The sequence below is a fragment of the Camelina sativa genome, chromosome 20 (assembly GCF_030686135.1).
Source record: "Camelina sativa cultivar CO46 ecotype springtype chromosome 20, ASM3068613v1".
Taxonomy (NCBI): domain Eukaryota; kingdom Viridiplantae; phylum Streptophyta; class Magnoliopsida; order Brassicales; family Brassicaceae; genus Camelina; species Camelina sativa.
Genome location: NC_141899.1, coordinates 25,765,952 through 25,783,687, shown reverse-complemented (window position 1 = coordinate 25,783,687; position 17,736 = coordinate 25,765,952). Strand labels below are relative to the sequence as shown.

The window sequence follows — 17,736 nt, the reverse complement described above, 5'->3', positions numbered from 1 at the left end:
CCATTCCTTTGCGGCTACATGTGTGAGAAATCTGCTTGCGTCTTCTTTCCTTGTATGAATCACTAACAGCCTATATAAAAGTATTAGCACAGTAAATGTGAAAAATAAATTAATTACAAGCTAGTACCTTAAACTCTTGACTAGTCTTCTCTTTGACAAACTTCCTCCAATCTGTCGTAGGAATATTGTCTGGCCACAGCTTCATTCTTTCTATGTTGTTCTGAGCTTTCCTAACCTGATTAACCAAACGTGACTTAGAGGCCCTCCATAAATATCTCATCTGCTTAATAACAGCCGCTTTCTCATATTCTCCATCTAATTCAAATCGTATCTACAATAACGTAAAAAAAAAAAAAGATAAGAGTACATAGAGCAAATTAATTGTGAATGTGACTAAAATTAAATTACCTTAACAGATTTCCATAGAACTGTCTTCAGCTCCTCACCAATTTTTCTCCAATCATCTATCACAACAGGAACATGTTCTCTTACACAGGGACCTAAGTAGGAAGACAACTTAACCGATCCTTCTCCACACGGTTCTCCAAATTCAGTGAACTGTACTCTTATTCGTGTATTAGGATCCTTGGCAATATCTTTCATCTTTGCTTGTCCTCTGTGTTTTTTAGGCTGGGGCAGAACCGTATCAGTAGCCTCGTCAGGGACAGCAGCGGACTCTTTCTCGGCTCCTTGTTCTGTATCGTCCTTATCAGCTTCAGACCCAACCATATGGCTATAGAGAACAGTCTGAGGTTGTGATTCATCAAACTGTGTGCCTTGAGGCTGCGTGTCATGTGGATATATGGTGCCAACGAATTCAGGGTCTTCTTCTTGTACGTTGGTCTTCCTTTTCCTTGCACCTTTTTTTCCCTTACCCCCCATCGCAATCCTTCTGTAAAACTCAAAGGGAAACTCAAATATAGACTCAAAGACATTGGAGCTACAGGGACTTGTGTCCTCTGCCAGCAATGTACTGAAACCAAGTCTCACCTTTTCTTTGCTTGTAGTTTTGCGTCGGCAGTATGGAGAACTACGGCAAAGGGAATCCTCAAAACTCGGTATACCACTTACTGGAACCAGCTTTGTGTTTAACTTGCGGACAATCACCTGTACCGCATGGGAGGTTTCCTCACAAGATATACCTTTCAACTCACAGTCTATACAATCTGGCAGGAACGGAATGGACGGTGACATGATCAGCAGCCCAACACGGTAGGGCAATTAATCAAATGGATAGACCGACAGGTTCGTGATCAACTATTGGCCATCCAGCGCTTAGGGGATCGGCGGTTCGATGAGGGGCTTCAGGTGTGGTTCCACACATGAACCTGATACTGTATTTCCAATTCTCTTTGTAATATTAACCTTTTAGTAGTCGTTTTCAACCGCATGATGCACAAGTTGTAACAACGCTATTTTTATTTTGAATATAATTTAATATTACATTAAAAAAAAAAATAGACTCAAAGATAGACCAAGTATCCAATAACAAAAATAAACATTTAGTCCTAAGAAACCAATCACTATCCCCTTTTGAAAAAAAAAAAAAAAATGAACGCAATCACAGAAAAATTCCTTCACAATCATCTATGACATTTTGAGCCTCATCTGCTACGTCTTCTAGAGTCATGTCAATATTCAAAGGTAATGGTCCAACATCTGCTTATCCATCTTCCACATTCTCATCACTGTATCTTCTAGATGGACCTTTCAAAACTACATACCAATTAGATTGATCATTCTCCCTGGAGTAAAATATTTGTCTCGCTTGAGAGGCTAAAGTGTATGGGTCTTTTGCAAATGACATTTGGCTCTGATTCATATTAACCAGCGTAAAGCCATCTTCTACCTAAACACCGTTACCTTTAACAGCCCACTGACACCAGAATATTAGTACATAGAAGACATTGTATTCTAACAAGATAATATCAACTATTCTGCCATAGTATGATACAACATCTACCACTTGTGCTGTGTCCCTTGCACTAGATTTACACATTGTTGTCGCCTCATAGTAAACCGCACCATTCTGACTTAGCCTATGCACTGACTTTGTATGAAACCGCATGCCATTCACAATGTAGCCTGTATAAGATCTTGCTTTACTACGAGGACCATAAGCCAACCACTTAAGTGTCTCGTCCTTATCTTCAGAATCAAGAGGTATCTAACAATTATTTTTAAAAAAAAGTCAGCTAAACTACTAATTAAATAGCTACCAACAAAAGACAAATATAGTATATCATGCATGTTGCTTTAGCCACGTTGGGAAATTGTGAGTGTGCATACTCCATAAATAACTTGCATCACGTCTACATCTATCATTTGAGTCTTGTAGATGCTGTAAATGAGCACTTGCATATAAACAAAAAACAAGAAAATTCATCAGAAACAATTACTGTAAGAATAAATAATGTACAACATAATAAGAAAAACTTACTCAATGTAAGGTTCCACCATAGCCGTGTTCTGGATTACAGCAAGATGAGCTATTTTTCTATCCATATCAGTGAGAGTAAATGAGGTTCCAGCTGATATAGGACGACCTTCTATGATGGAGTAGCTCTCATACTCATTGTTTGATGTGACCCCAGAACCACGAACGCGGTTCGCGGACGTACGGACAGTTGGACGCTGCGGACAAATCAACGGACGCAGCGGACGGACGTACGGAAGCGGGACAAGATTAGATGATGAGTAACTCGACTCGGCAATCTCGGGGACGGATGGACGGAGGATGAGCGATGAGAAACTCGACTCGGCAACCTCCGGGTAGGATGGACGGAAAGACTGGACGTTGCGTACGGACAGACGACCGGTGATTTGGACGGATGATCAGATGCAACGGACGGTCCTATAGATGGCGTCTAGCAAACCAAGTAAGAAACTCGACCTTGGTTCACTAGAGAGGATGGAGTCGAAGTGGAACACAACGAACGATCTGGACCGAACGCCGTACGGTAGAGATAGACGGAAGGGTGGATCGATGCGACGACACACGAGAGATGGCTCGGCTCGTGATACGGTTGGACTAGGGGATTACGAACCCAGTTCGTGAATCTCCTAGTATTTCTCAAGAGCCAAGTCCCGGACTTGGGCTAAGGAGAGGGTTGAGACAAGAAACAAAGATTCACTCTTTGGGAAATTATTTTCTATTCAAGTCTGCCTTTTACAATGAGGGTTTAGGTCTTTTTATAGGGAGGCTTACATAAGAGAACACTTAACCCTAGAAAACGTGGCCATGATCTAAACCTTACACATGGCCATAAAGTAAAAGCAAAAGCAAAAGAAAACAAAGACCAATCCAACGGTCAAGAGAGAGTTCAAAAGAAATAAAAGAAAGGAAGGAAGGAGATAGGGTTGCCACGTCATTGGTGAGACGTGGGTGATAGGATCTTCACTTGCTTGGCTCCTAAGCATGTCAATGAATGTTTCCAAGTCATGAGCGAAGCGGGAACGAAGTGGAGATGCACTAGAGTTCGCTGTCTCGTTAAAACCTCTCTGGTAAACCCATTGGGACAAACCCAAAGTAGGAAAAAGAGTACAGCTCCTTCTAATGACTTAGGGATGTCTTCACACTAGCTTGTTGGTGAAGACACGCGTATCAAGCTTCCCAAAGCTGGTTGCACCCTAGGCTCTTCTTTGGTGATGCTAGTCATGAGCCCTTGGTGTAAAGGTTGGAGCTAGGCTTGAAATGCCCAGTAGGTGACTTGTCTTGCTCCTCCTTGATGATCCTTTGGGACTGGTTGGTGCCGCACATCACTAGGAAGGCCGGTCACAAGTTGTCCCGCGGGTGGTACGAGTGGCCGAGAGGTGTCCGGGTGTTGTCCAAGAGGTGGCCAAGAAGTGACCGAGAGGTGTCTGAGAGATGCGAGTGTTCATGGCCGAGTGACCGATCCCGTGCTCACATCATTCCCTCCCTCTTATAGATTTTTTTACCCCAAAACTTTGCTCATCACCTGGATAAAAAAGGAAACCCAAATCAGCAGCATCAATAGTCCTTCCACGGTCTAACTTACTGGGAACAAAAGGAAAAAGTAAGGCCTTAAGGGAAAAGGATAAAACTTCCCCGGTAAGACAAGTGGCATTGGTCGCTCCGACCCCTTCATGAACCTTGGTTGCTTGTTGAGACTCTCCAGGATGCCACACAAAGGTTTGGTCCACAACAACCTTGTAAAGATGACTCGCCATAGGACCTTGTGCGGTAGTGGTGTTGGCGCTATGGGTGGAGAAGGGTGGAACGGCATTGGCAACTCCCAGCTGGAGCATACTACTTGAAGTAGTCATGAATAACACCGAATGAAAGGTTCCATCAATGGCTAGATCTGGTGGCTGAACTTGCTTGAAACTCCCCATTAACAAGTGAACACCGGATAGGGAACTAATCACACGGCCAGAATCTCTTTGGGCTTCGCTTGTAGACTCGGTACGCATCCCGGGTGAGGATTCATGTAGCCCGGTCTGTTCCGGACATAGCGGTCAAAAGTCGGCTCGGTCTCGATCAAGAGCGGTAAAGAATTGACCGTGGTCCACGTAATGGACTGAACTTGTGCCTCCGAGTATATGAGCTTGATGGTCTGGAGGCTCGGCTGGCATCTCTATGATTCGTCCCGGATCAACAGCTTCCTCAGGACCGATTTGTTGATAGAAGTCCAGTCCTAACCTTGGTTCACTGTCTGGTTGCGTCCTTGACATTGCTTGACTCGGTAAGACCTTGGCACGGACTTCTTCTGGGGCTGGTTCCTGGTACTACGTCAGCAGCTCGCGGAACTGGAGTGGCAAAACATGTCATCTATTTGGTATCTCACCTCGGTCCGGATTGGAACTTGTTCGCGGATTTGGTGTCCGTAGTGATCCAAGGTGTTGGTGCCGCGATGATTCTCCGTGGGTGTAAGCTGACTCTACTTGGCCCAACATTTCTCCAAGATGTCGGAGTTGAGATTGGATAGAGATCAACTCGTCCGTGAAACTTTGTGCTCCGGGAGAATGCACTGTCTTCCTTGAGGCTTGTTCCCTTGACTTAGTCCGAGATCCCACAATGCTCGCCTTGGCTTTATCTCGGCCGCGGCTAGACTTGTTGACCGGTGATGCGCATGGTGACCAGCTCGAAATTCTTTGGCCGTGTCTTGGGAACTTCTCCTTGGGCTCTCGGTTATATGTGGACGCGGTATAGTAAGAACCCAAGTCATCACTATCGGACTCTTCGTAGAGTTTCACCATGGGCTTGCTATGGCGCATAGCTTGTGAAGTAGACGGCCAATAGTAGTCCGGTGATCCATGCTCGTGTTCCACTTGATCCGGCCCTTCTTCATAGTCATCTGCGTACTGATATATCATGATTTTTGTGGTTTTAAACCATGATATAAGGAGTCTTTTAGAGTCTTTTGATGTGTTTTTAGGTTCTTTGAGAGTCTTTACAGGTTTTCTAGGATTTTGGCATGGAAGGAGCAAAGTGTAGCAATTTGGATCGTTTTGGAGCATTAATCCCGAAGAAACGAACTTGGAGTCAGAACAGAGAGGGAGTGTCGATCGACACTGCCTTAGCATCGATCGACACCCAGTTTAACCGACGACATAAGCCAATTTGGAAGTTTTACAAATTCACCCAAAGTTTTTCATAATTGCAACACAAGTCCCTGACGTGTTTTAGGACATATATATAGTATTTTTAGGTTTTACAAACCATGAAGTTATTTTCTAGCAAGTTTTATTTTCTGAAATCCTGTGAGACTTTGAGAGCTTTTGGAGAGAGAAATCTGAACTGCTTTGTAGAGAAGAATTCTTGAACTCCTTCTTTACTCTTTTAATATCTATTGCATGTTATTTAAAATTATGTTTTGTTCTTCATTGAAGATGTCTGAGTAGTTTGCTTGTTAGGTTCAGGGTTTTTCATAGAGTTTTTATGAATTGTTAGATCTGTTTATTTAGGATTCATTATCTTTCTAGATCTTCATCATAGGTTGTTCTTCATATTAATTCTTGATTGATCACCTATAATCCCTGTTTTAAAAATCACTAGGCGTTAGTCGGGCGGTGAAAGAGGACCTAGCGATTAATCGGAAAATCGGATTTAAATCGGGGATTAATCGGGGAATAGTTTAATAGTTTTTTATTATTATATATAATAAATAATAAAATATCAAATAATTATAGATATATAAATATTTTACCGCGTTATTACAAAAATCTATGATAGCTCAGCTGGTTTCAGGTGCCTTAAGAAGTGGTGTTGTTACGAGTTCGATCCTCTACAAGTGTGTTTCTTCCATTTTTGTGATTTTATTAACAAACGGTAAAATGGTAATTTAATTGTCATCTTGCCCACACAACTCAAACACTGTAAAACCCTAATCGCTAAGCCGCCAACGTTTTTTTAACTTAATTTCTACCCATTTGATCATATTTTTTAATTAGAAATGATATAAAAATACTAAATCTCTACACATAATATCATATTTAAGTGAAAAAATCAACTCAAAATCGAAACTTTTTTTTTCCGATTTGTTTTCCTGATTTGGGTATAATCGCGGCGGGTGGTCACAGCCTAGCAATTCCACGCCGTGTAATCGGGCAAATCGGCCGATTTTTAGAACATGGCCTATAATTAATAACCTAGGAAAATAAATTGATATGAGAATATAATTGATTTTCTTGATAAAACCTTTTGATGAACAAAATTACTTCTTGCAAAGAGATTTGATTTAGTGATTTTGTGAACAATCTAAACTTGTTTTTAAAGCTGATTTTTATCCTTGAATTTTACAAAGAGATTTGGATTTTCAGGTTTTAAATTTAGATAATATTTGCAGTGAGAACTGATTTATTTTACAGAAGTGTTTAGAGTTCTAGATCTGTTCTTAATTGCTTAAATCCTAATTTATTTCTTGATTTAATAATTTGTAATTTCCTGAGAAATTCCCTAGGCCTAGGTTTTTGATCCATTGAATTTTCACAGCTTTATTTAATATTTTGCATTGTTATTTCCATTTAAATTAATATGTTTACCATAATAAAAAAAACTCTATAATTTATTGTGTAGACTTGAGTCCTTGTGGAATTTGACCCCTAAGTACTGCAGTGATCTCTTAATTTGAGAGAGTAGCTCTAGGGATTAATTTGAGCATATCAAATTTTGGCGCCGTTGTCTGGGACTCTTTGATCTACCATTAGATTTGAGTTTTTGATTTGTCTAGATTGTTATTTTTATTTGAAACTTACAAGCTTTTGTTTTCTTTTCTCTTGTGTGTTTCAGGTGCATGCCTCCTAGGCCTAACACTAGAAACAATAAGACTGGTCCAACTTTGAAGCTTTCAAATCAATAGTTGGGAAAACTTGAGCGTGAGAACCGAAAAGCAGCCAAATCCTTGAAGATGGTTAACACAATCATTATGATGTGTGATGATGATGGTGCTTTGAGGGATCAAGAGGGCCACTTGTGCAACGAGCAGGGCCAAAAGCTTGATGCAGAAGGCAATGTGATTGATGAACCTGTTGTTGTCAACGAGCAAGCTGGTGTTGGCGACGAGCAGGCTGTTGTTGTCGATGGTGTCGGTCGACACCCCCTTCCTGCAGACGGACGTGGAGCTGCAAACCACGTTAATAACCCGGTTCGAAGACAGGAGAACGACCGGGACTTGATCAAGACTATTGCTGACTTCAACAGAGCTGACCTTGTTTATCAGAACCGATCTGCAATTGTTCCTCCTCCATTCCAAAGGAATGATTGTGAGCTGAAGCCTGCTTACCTCCAGCTGGTTGGGCAGAGACCTTTCTCAAACCTACCCAATGAGAAGCCTTTGGACCACATTGAGCATTTTGAGGATCTTGTGACCAGTATCAAGGCTAATGGTGTGACTGAAGACTACATCTACTGCAAGCTCTTCCCATACTCACTTGCAGGAGAAGCATCTCAATGGTTAAAACAGTTGCCAGCTGGATCTTTGACATCTTGGCAGCAAATTAAGGTGGCTTTCCTTAATTATTTTTATGATGATGCTATGTTTGATGAGTTGAGAGTTAAGATCTCTTCATTCAAGCAAGGACAAGATGAAGCTTTCAAGGCAGCTTGGGTGAGATTCAAAGCTTATCAGAGGGACTGTCCACACCATGGTTTTTCAAAGGTACAACTGCTGAGTATCTTTTTCAGAGTGTGTGACTGGAAGTATCAGTTAGCTTTGGATGCTGCAAGTCATGGGAAGTTCAAAACAAAATTTCTAGAAGATGCTGATGTTTTGATTGAGAATTTGGCCTCTAGCAATAGCACTAAGGGAGCCAATGCTGAAAGAAAGAGACTGCATGGAGGATTTGATGCAAACCAGCTTGCTTCTGTTAATGCCAAGCTTGATTCAGTGCACAATCTTCTTGTAGGTAAGAAGTCAGTTCACTCTGCTGCTGAAGTTAAGAAATTTGAGCCACAACCTGAGACAGGGAATGAAGAAGCAGATGTCAACTTTGTCTATGGGAATCAAGGTCAGAGATTCGGTAATCAGCAAGGCTATAGGCCTTACAGTGGGAACTCTTCAGGCTACACTCCCAAACCGGATTATCAGAAGCAGCAACAAGGGAGCAACTTCACAAGGACTTATGGGAACTCATCCTATCAGTCTCCGCCTCCACTTTCTGAGAGTAGAATGGAGGCCATGCTTGAGCAGCTTCTTCAAGGTCAAGAGCAATTAACAGTGACTTTCAATGGGATGATTGACAATGTCTACACTAAGCTGAATGGGAAGATAGATGCATTGAACATTCATGTCAAGAAGCTAGAGAATCAAGTTATTCAGACTGTTGGGTCTGTCAAATGACAAGAGGGTTTTCTTCCTGGAAGAACTGAGTCAAACCCCAAGCATGCTTTTAATGCCATATCTGAGAGAGATGAAGATGCTGTTGAAATTGCTTCTACAGAACAGGGTGAGAATTTGACAAATCTCTCGACTTTAGATGATGGTGTCGATCGACACCAGCTGGGTGTCGGTCGACACTCATCTCGGACCCAACCAGAAACTGCAAAGTCTCAGGTTCCAGCAGTTGAGAGGGTATACCAACCTAAGATTCCTTTTCCTAAGCCAAGAAAGTCCAAGCAGTAGATGGAGGAAGCTAGATGCAAGGCAATGATGGAAAAAGGTGATGATTGAGATGCCTTTGATTGATGCAGTCAAGTTTTCTCGTGGACTTAAGCGGTATGTGAAGAGAATGGTATCAAATGGTTTGAGCCCTGAGGAAGGAGCACTAATTACAAAGGATGTTAGTGCAATTCTGGTTAACCAGCCTGTTCAAAGGAAGAAAGAGAGGAAGCAAGAAGTGGTAGTGTCTGAGAAAGTGAGTGCAGTGATCTAGAGTAGGATTGCAAAGAAGTTACCAGATCCTGGAAGTTTTGTGTTAGATTGCTCAATCTCAGCAGGACGATTTGCTCACTTACTTTGTGATCTTGGCTCTAGCATCAATTTGATGCCACATTCTGTTGCTGTGAGACTTGGGATGACAGAATTCAAGCCAACTCAGATTTCTCTTATCTTGGCTGATCGGTCTAGAAGAATTCCTGAAGGTGTTTTAGAGGATATTCCAATTAAGGTTGGAAACTTTATGATTCCCATTGACTTTGTAGTGCTGAAGTATGATACAGAGCCTAAAGATCCTCTCATCTTAGGAAGATCTTTCTTGGCTACAGCTGGTGCCATCATTGATGTAAAGAAGGGACAAATAACACTAAATGTGGATGGTTTGAGTATGAATTTTGAGATGGATAAGCTGAGGAGAGCTCCTACTATTGATGGACAGACTTTTTCTATTGAGAAAGTTGCTGCAACACGAGCATCAGGCTCAGTGTCGATCGACACAACATTAGTGTCGGTCGACACCCCTCCACGACCAAGACAAAACTTGTCCAAAGTTGATGCTCCAAGTCAGAAACCTGTTCCTAAACAAAACATCCCCACACACTCCAGAGTCCTCAGGTAAGGCAAAGGTACACCTCTTCTGCACCTAAACCTCGTCTTATCATCAATAAGACTTTCCAAGATAGAAAAACTGTTTTGCAGTTAACCAAGCCACGAGATTATCGTAGAGCGTTTGTTTCTTCTGTTGATTATTTTGCAGGACATAAGAAGCAAACCCATCCCTAAATCCCGCCCTGGTCCTGTTCCTCACATCCTTGGCAGACCTCATGCACCTAAAGCTTATACACCACCTTGGATGAAGAGGACATTCTCTTGGAAGCATTCAATGCCACGTTCTGATCCATCGGATGCCTGAGCTCCAGCCAAGTCAAGCTAATGACTGAAAACAAGCGCTTAGTGGGAGGCAACCCACTGGTAAGTTTTTCTTTTTCGTTTGATTTTTATTTATATTTATTTTATTTTTCTTTTGCCAATCTTAGGCTTGATAATACTGGGGACAGTGTTGTTTAAGTCTGGAGGAGGTTAGTTACTAACTACGTTTTTGTTTTTGAGTTTCAGTTGTGTCAGTCAAAACCATAAAGTTTGAGTCAAATTTTTCAAAAAATTTCTTTTTGTCTTTGGGAGTTATGATCTTCACTAATGATTTTTCTTATTTGGCTAACACTCTAATTATTATTTGTTTATGCTTGATCTCAGAACTGAAGCTTAGAAAGACTATGAGCCTTATCAACAATCCTGAAAGCCCTTATTCAATGGATATCTGATTGATCTAATGTTGTCTCAACTTTTATCAGGATTTTAATCGGACCTAATCTCTTACTTTGGGGTTGGAAATCAGTGGACTAGACTTCTTCTTCGGGCCATACAAGACAGTGCAATTTTTTAAAGTATGTTTCCCCTCTCTCTTCCCTTCAGTGCTTAAAGAAAAAAAAGAATAAAAGATGAGATGATTTTGATCAGTTAAGAGAGGTAGGTAAATTACCTGTGACGTCATTATTCTACTCTTGAGTCAAATGATCACACAAAGCTTGGAAGCGAGGGTTAGATAAATTACTGATGACCCTGGTATTCGCTTACACCTTTGATTTTAAAAAAAAAACAATTTGGGAGAAATCAACTCTTTGGAAGTGAGAAAAGGGAGAGGAAAGGAGATGTAAGAAGAATGTCTTGGCCTGAAGGGAGTCCATATGCCACTGATCAATACACCTAAGGTAAGAACTCGCCTATATTTGCTTAAATTTATATAATGAGATGACAATGGAGATTTCAAAGATTCCAAAGGATTGTGGAATTTGAGTAAGGAATGTTGATGCTTATCCTGGTTAAGTATAAGAAGTAAGTTCTTGAGTCAAGTAAATGAAGAGTGCGAATAAGAATCTTCAGCAGTTGAGTGAGTTCCCAGTTTTCAAACCTCTTTCACAGGTCTAAGCTTATGTTTTGTTTGAGGGCAAGCAAAGGCTAAGTCTGGGGGAGTTGATATATCATAGTTTTTGTGGTTTTTAACCATGATATAAGGAGTCTTTTAGAGTCTTTTGATGTGTTTTTAGGTTCTTTGAGAGTCTTTACAGGTTTTCTAAGATTTTGGCATGGAAGGAGCAAAGTGGAGCATTTGGATCGTTTTGGAGCATTAATCCCGACGAAACGAACTTGGAGTTAGAACAGAGAGGGAGTGTTGATCGACACTGCCTTAGCATCTATCGACACCCAGTTTAACCAATGACAGAAGCCAATTTGGAAGTTTTACAAATTCACCCAAAGTTTTCCATAATTGTAACACAAGTCCCTAACGTGTTTTAGGACATATATATAGTATTTTTAGGTTTTACAAACCATGAAGTTATTTTCTAGTTTTATTTTCTGAAACCCTGTGAGATTTTGAGAGCTTTTGGAGAGAGAGATCTCAACTGCTTTGTAGAAAAGAATTCTTGAACTCCTTCTTTACTCTTTTAATATCTGTTGCATGTTATGCAGAATTATGTTTTGTTCTTCATTGAAGATGTCTGAGTAGTTTGCTTGTTAGGTTCAGGGTTTTTCATAGGGTTTTTATAAATTGTTAGATCTGTTTATTTAGGATTCATTATCTTTCTAGATCTTCATCATAGGTTGTTCTTCATATTAATTCTTGATTGATCACCTATAATTAATAACCTAGGTAAATAAATTGATATGAGATTATACCTAGGTTATTAATTGATTTGATTTAGTGATTTTGTGAACACTCTAAACTTGTTTATAAAGCTGATGTTTAACCTTGAATTTTACAAAGAGATTTGGATTTTCAGGTTTTAAATTTAGATAATATTTGCAGTGAGAACTGATTTATTTTACATAAGTGTTTAGAGTTCTAGATTTGTTCTTAATTGCTTGAATCCTAATTTATTTCTTGATTTAATAATTTGTAATTTCCTGAGAAATTCTCTAGGCCTAGCTTTTTGATCCATTGAATTTTTACAGGTTTATTTAATATTTTGCATTGTTATTTCCATTTAAATTAATATGTTTAGCATAATAAAAAAACTCTATAATTTATTGTGTAGACTTGAGTCCTTGTAGAATTCGACCCCTAAGTACTGCAGTGATCTCTTAATTTGAGAGAGTAGCTCTAGGGATTAATTTGAGCATATCACGTACCATGATGCGTCCTTGGTAGCCTCTTGTTCCGGATCAGTACCATGGTGTTCGTCGTACCACTGTTCGTCCTCAGTGGCCTCTTGCTCTGGGTCTAGGCCATGGTCTTCGTCATACCATGATCCCAACTCGGAATCGTTCCCATCAGATTCCATGCTTGATCATTGTGGAATCAAGCGTTGCATGTTGATGATGCTCACGACAACCTAAGACTATCAAAACGCAACTACACGTGCTAAAAACTTTGGGACCACAACACAAATAAAAAGCAAACACGCTACTTTATGGATCGAACGAGTTCTAGGCAAGAACAACGATGAACAAACACAGAAACAGAATGAACAAACGAAGAAACAAATGACCTAACAAGAGAACTATGCATAAATCGAAAGCTAACGGACCTATGCGACGCTAAGGAAAAAACTAAGGAACCGCAATGACAAAGATAAAAGCTTTAATGATAGAAGGAAAAGATTTGGAGTTTCAGAAAGATACAACCTTGTAGGAACTTTTAGCTCTGATACCAGCTGATGTGACCCCAGAACCACGGACACGGTTTGCGGACGTACGGACGGTCGGACGCTGCGGACAAATCAACAGATGCGGCACGGACGAAGGGACGGTGGGTTCGGACGGAAGCGGGACGAGATTAGCCGATGAGTAACTCGACTCGGCAATCTCGGGGACGGATGGACGGAGGATGACCGATGAGAAACTCGACTCGGCAACCTCCGGGTAGGATGGACGGAAAGACTGGATGTTGTGTACGGACGACGACCGGTGATTCGGACAGATGATCGGATGCAACAGACGGTCGGATAGATGGCGGCTATCGAACCAAGTAAGCAACTTGACCTTAGTTCACTAGAGAGGATGGAGTCGAAGCGGAACACAACGAACGATCGAGACTGAACGTCGTATGGTAGAGATGAACGGAAGGGTGGATCGATGCGACGACACACGAGAGATGGCTCGGCTCGTGATACGGTCGAACTATGAGATTATGAATCCGGTTCGTGAATCTCCTAGGGTTTCTCAAGAACCAAGTCCCGGACTTGGGCTAAGGAGAGGGTTGAGACAAGAAACAAAGATTCACTCTTTGGGAAATTATTTTCTATTCAAGTCTGCCTTTTACAATGAGGGTTTAGGCCTTTTTATAGGGAGGCTTACATAAGGGAACACTTAACCCTAGAAAACGTGGCCATGATCTAAACCATACACATGGCCATAAAGTTAAAGCAAAAGCAAAAGAAAACAAAGACCAATTCAACGGTCAAGAGAGAGTTCAAAAGAAATAAAAGAAAGGAAGGAAGGAGATAGGGTTGCCACGTCATTTGTGGGATGTGGGTGATAGGATCTTCACTTTCTAGGATCCTAAGAATGTCAATGAATGTTTCCAAGTCATGAGCCAAGCGGGAACGAAGTGGAGATGCACTAGAGTTCGCTTCCTCGTTAAAACCTCTTTGGACAAACCCAAAGTAGGAAAAAGAGTACACCTCCTTCTAATGACTTAGGGATGTCTTCACACTAGCTTGTTGGTGAAGACACGTGTATCAAGCTTCCCAAAGCTGGTCGCACCTTAGGCTCTTCTTTGGTGATGCTAGTCATGAGCCCTTGGTGTAAAGGTTGGAGCTTGGCTTGAAATGCCCAGTAGGTGACTTATCTTGCTCCTCCTTGATGATCCTTGGGGACTGGTTGGTGTCGCACATCACTAGGAAGGCCGGTCCCAAGTTGTCCCGCGGGTGGTACGAGTGGCCGAGAGGTGTCCGGATGTTGTCCGAGAGGTGGCCGAGAAGTGACCGAGAGGTGTCCGAGAGATGCGAGTGTTCATGGCCGAGTGACCGATCTCGTGCTCACATCAGTGTTCCTCTCCTCTTTTTCTTCTACATTTGTTGTCGTCTTCAAGAAATCAAAGCATAACTTCATGCGTTCTTCTGCAAGATAGGACTCAGCTATACACCCCTCTGGTTTTGCTGGGTTTTTAACATAGTCTTTCAATACTTTCATGTACCTATTTATAATGAAAACCAAATAGGTAAGCAATATGTCCAATTAGATTCACTTATTTAGTTCTTAAGATAAAACTAAAGTAAAAAAAAGTACCTCTCAAATAGATACATCCATCGGAAATTGACATGACCAGCTAGTCGGGCGTCTCTTCCTAGATGCACACACAAGTGCACCATGATGTCAAAGAAACTAGATGGCCAAAATCTTTCAAACATGCATAGAGTCTCCACAATCTCTATTTCCATTATTTGTAGTTGCTCCATATCAATCACTCTTTGGCACAATACTTTGAAGAATGCACATAGGCGGAAAATGGCTATTCTAGGACCCTTAGGTAGTAAACCTCTAACAGCAACTGGTAGCAGTTGTTGCATCAGGACGTGGTAATCATGAGATTTGAGTCCCATCACTTTACATTAGTCTAATGATACACAAGTAGATATGTTAGAGCAATAGCCATCCGGACCTTTAAAGTCAAAGAGCCGCTTACAGAATATTTTTTTTTCTGACTTTGACAAAGACCAAGGACCTGCGGGAAGTAGTGTCCTTTTACCGTGAGCTTTTGGATGCAAATATTTCTTGATACCAAGAATTTCGAGGTCCTTCCTAGCTTTTAATCCATCCTTTGAATTTCCACAATGTAACAATGTGGCAATCAAGCTTGCAGCCACATGACTCTCCACATGCATCACGTCTATGTTATGTCTTACCGGGAGCTCCATGTCAATACAAAGCATATAATAGAACAATCAGTTGAAAGTCATATACAAGTGATCACAATGGAAACTCTAAAAGTTTTTTACATACCTCCCAATAAGGCAATGTGAAGAATATTGATCTTTTCTTCCATCTAGATAACTCCTCTTCATCTTTTTCTGCTAAGTTTTCTTCTACATCATTAGATGCACTGTATTCATCTTCGTTATCAGATGGTATGTCACAAGCAGCTCTAGATCTCTTTTTCCCAGTCTCTTTTCTATTAACAAAATCATTCTCGTACTTTCTCAGTAGTAAGGAATTATTTCTACCCGTGAGTATCCTCCCTTTTGTTCCATGCTCTGCTTTACCATCAAACCAACTCTTCTTTCCTCGAAAACTATGTAACGGAGACAAACTTTTTCGGTGGCACATATATACATGCTTCCTACTATCACTCAGCCACAAACTATCTGTGTGCTTCCCACATATAGGACAACCCATCTTACCCTTTACTTTACAACCAACAAGATTTCCATATGCTGGGAAATCACTTATGGTCCAAAGCAGCATCGCCCTCAATGTAAAAGTTGTTTTACTAAATGCATCGTAAGTTATCTTGCCTTTAGACCACAAATGATTTAAATCTTCTACAAGAGGTTCTAAGTAAACATCTATACTATTACAAGGTTGGTCCGGTCCAGGAATCAACAAACTAAGCATGATGTTTTCCTCCTTCATACATAAGTCAGGAGCCATGTTATAATTAACCAGCAACACAGGCCAACTATTGTATCGGCTGTTCTTCATGTTGAAGGGATTAAACCCATCAGTAGAGAGCCCAAGTCGCAAGTTCCTCTTCTCAGCTGCGAAAGTAGGATACTTGTCATTCATTGACTTCCATGTCACTGAGTCTACTGGATGGCGCAATTTCCCGTCAGTGCTCTTGTTATTGAAATGCGATCTCAAATCCGCAGCCACTTTCTCCGATCTGAACATCCTTTTCAGACGAGGGATTATTGGAAAGTACCTTAAAACCTTCTGTGGAACACCCTTCTTGACTTCCCCAGTGTGCATGTTGGTCTTCCATCTTGAAGACTTTCATTTTAGACAAGTATCAACCTTCTTCAGCTTCTTTCTGAATAAGCAGCAGTCGTTCACACAAGGATGAATCTTTTGATATCCATATCAAAAGATTTCAGAAACTTCTTGACGTCATAGGTTGATATGTGCAGTATGTTGTCTTCAGGTGACATTTTGGTAAAGTTTCCAGTAAATCATCGAAGCTCTTGTCTGACCAGCCATTCTGAGTTTTAATCCGAAACAGTGTAACTGTAGCTGATGGCTTGCTATGATTCACACACGTTGGATATAATGGCATTTCAGCTTCTGCAAGTTTTGCTAAAAACTCATCTTCTTGCCTATCCTCACCCTCAGCAGCCTCACATAAATCTGAACCCTTACAAGCTAAATCTTCATCAGACCATTTAGCAGCTTCGTATAAACCGAGAATCTCAGCATTCCACACTCTATTTTTACCTTCTACTAAACCAACAAAGTTATCTTCTCCATGGTGAAACCAATCAGTACGTCTCTTGTAAGCCTCATCCATTCCATTTATAACTAAATGAGACACAACCTCGTTGCATGTATGGCGCTCTAAATTGCAGCGTTCGGCGCATGGACAAATTATCTTTCCATTAACTGCTAATTTGGCACTAACAGCTTTAACAAAACATTGAGCGCCACTCTCATATGCAGAATCAACTCTTGAGTTCATGTAAGAGAAAAGTATAAGAAAAAGACATAAGTATCACAACACTAGTCCAAATGCATAAACAAAACACTTTTAACAATTATACTTACCTGCATAAATGCACCCATGCGTTATCCAACATTTTTCTTAACAATCTTAGTTTCCCTTGACACAGTTCAAACGGTATAGGATACAAGCAACAATGACCACAAGTTAAACATATTTTCTACACTCAATCACAGAGACACTGCAACTACAAAAGGATACAAAAGGCCAAGAAATCGATAGATGTGTCTAACCTCTATAGTGATTGTATTCTTCCCCCGAAATCTGAGAACCCACACCTGTTAACAAGAAGCTGTAATTATTGTCCAAATACAACAACCAACGAAACACACTGCTGTGTATTGAAATCAGAAGACCTATGGACTCACTTTCAACTCACCTGAAGACCTTGAAAATCTTGGATTGAAATCAGATCTGAGGAGAGCTGATGCGAATTAAGGGAGTGAGAGAGATCGAATCGAGATGGTTAGCAATGGGGTCGGTGGAGATGGCGAGAGATGTAAAAGATGAAATCGACGGAGATGGCAAGAGATCTAGAGGAAGAAATCGACGGAGATAGTGAGAGATGGAGAAGATAAAATCGACGAAGATGGTGAGAGATGGAGAAGATGAACTCGACAGAGATGACGAGCAATGGAATCTCCGGAGACGGAGAGCAAAGAAGTCCGTGGAAATGGCTAGCAAAGG

At 40.9% G+C, this 17,736-nt stretch overlaps 1 non-coding gene and 1 pseudogene across 1 annotated transcript; both read right to left on the bottom strand.

The window, feature by feature from the left end:
- Positions 1 to 1,561: 1,561 nt before the first annotated feature.
- Positions 1,562 to 17,125, bottom strand: LOC104772695 (uncharacterized; annotated as a pseudogene).
- Positions 8,007 to 8,113, bottom strand: LOC147919359 (small nucleolar RNA R71). The gene has a single exon (XR_015594310.1). It is a non-coding gene; the product is annotated as a small nucleolar RNA R71 (small nucleolar RNA).
- Positions 17,126 to 17,736: the final 611 nt, after the last annotated feature.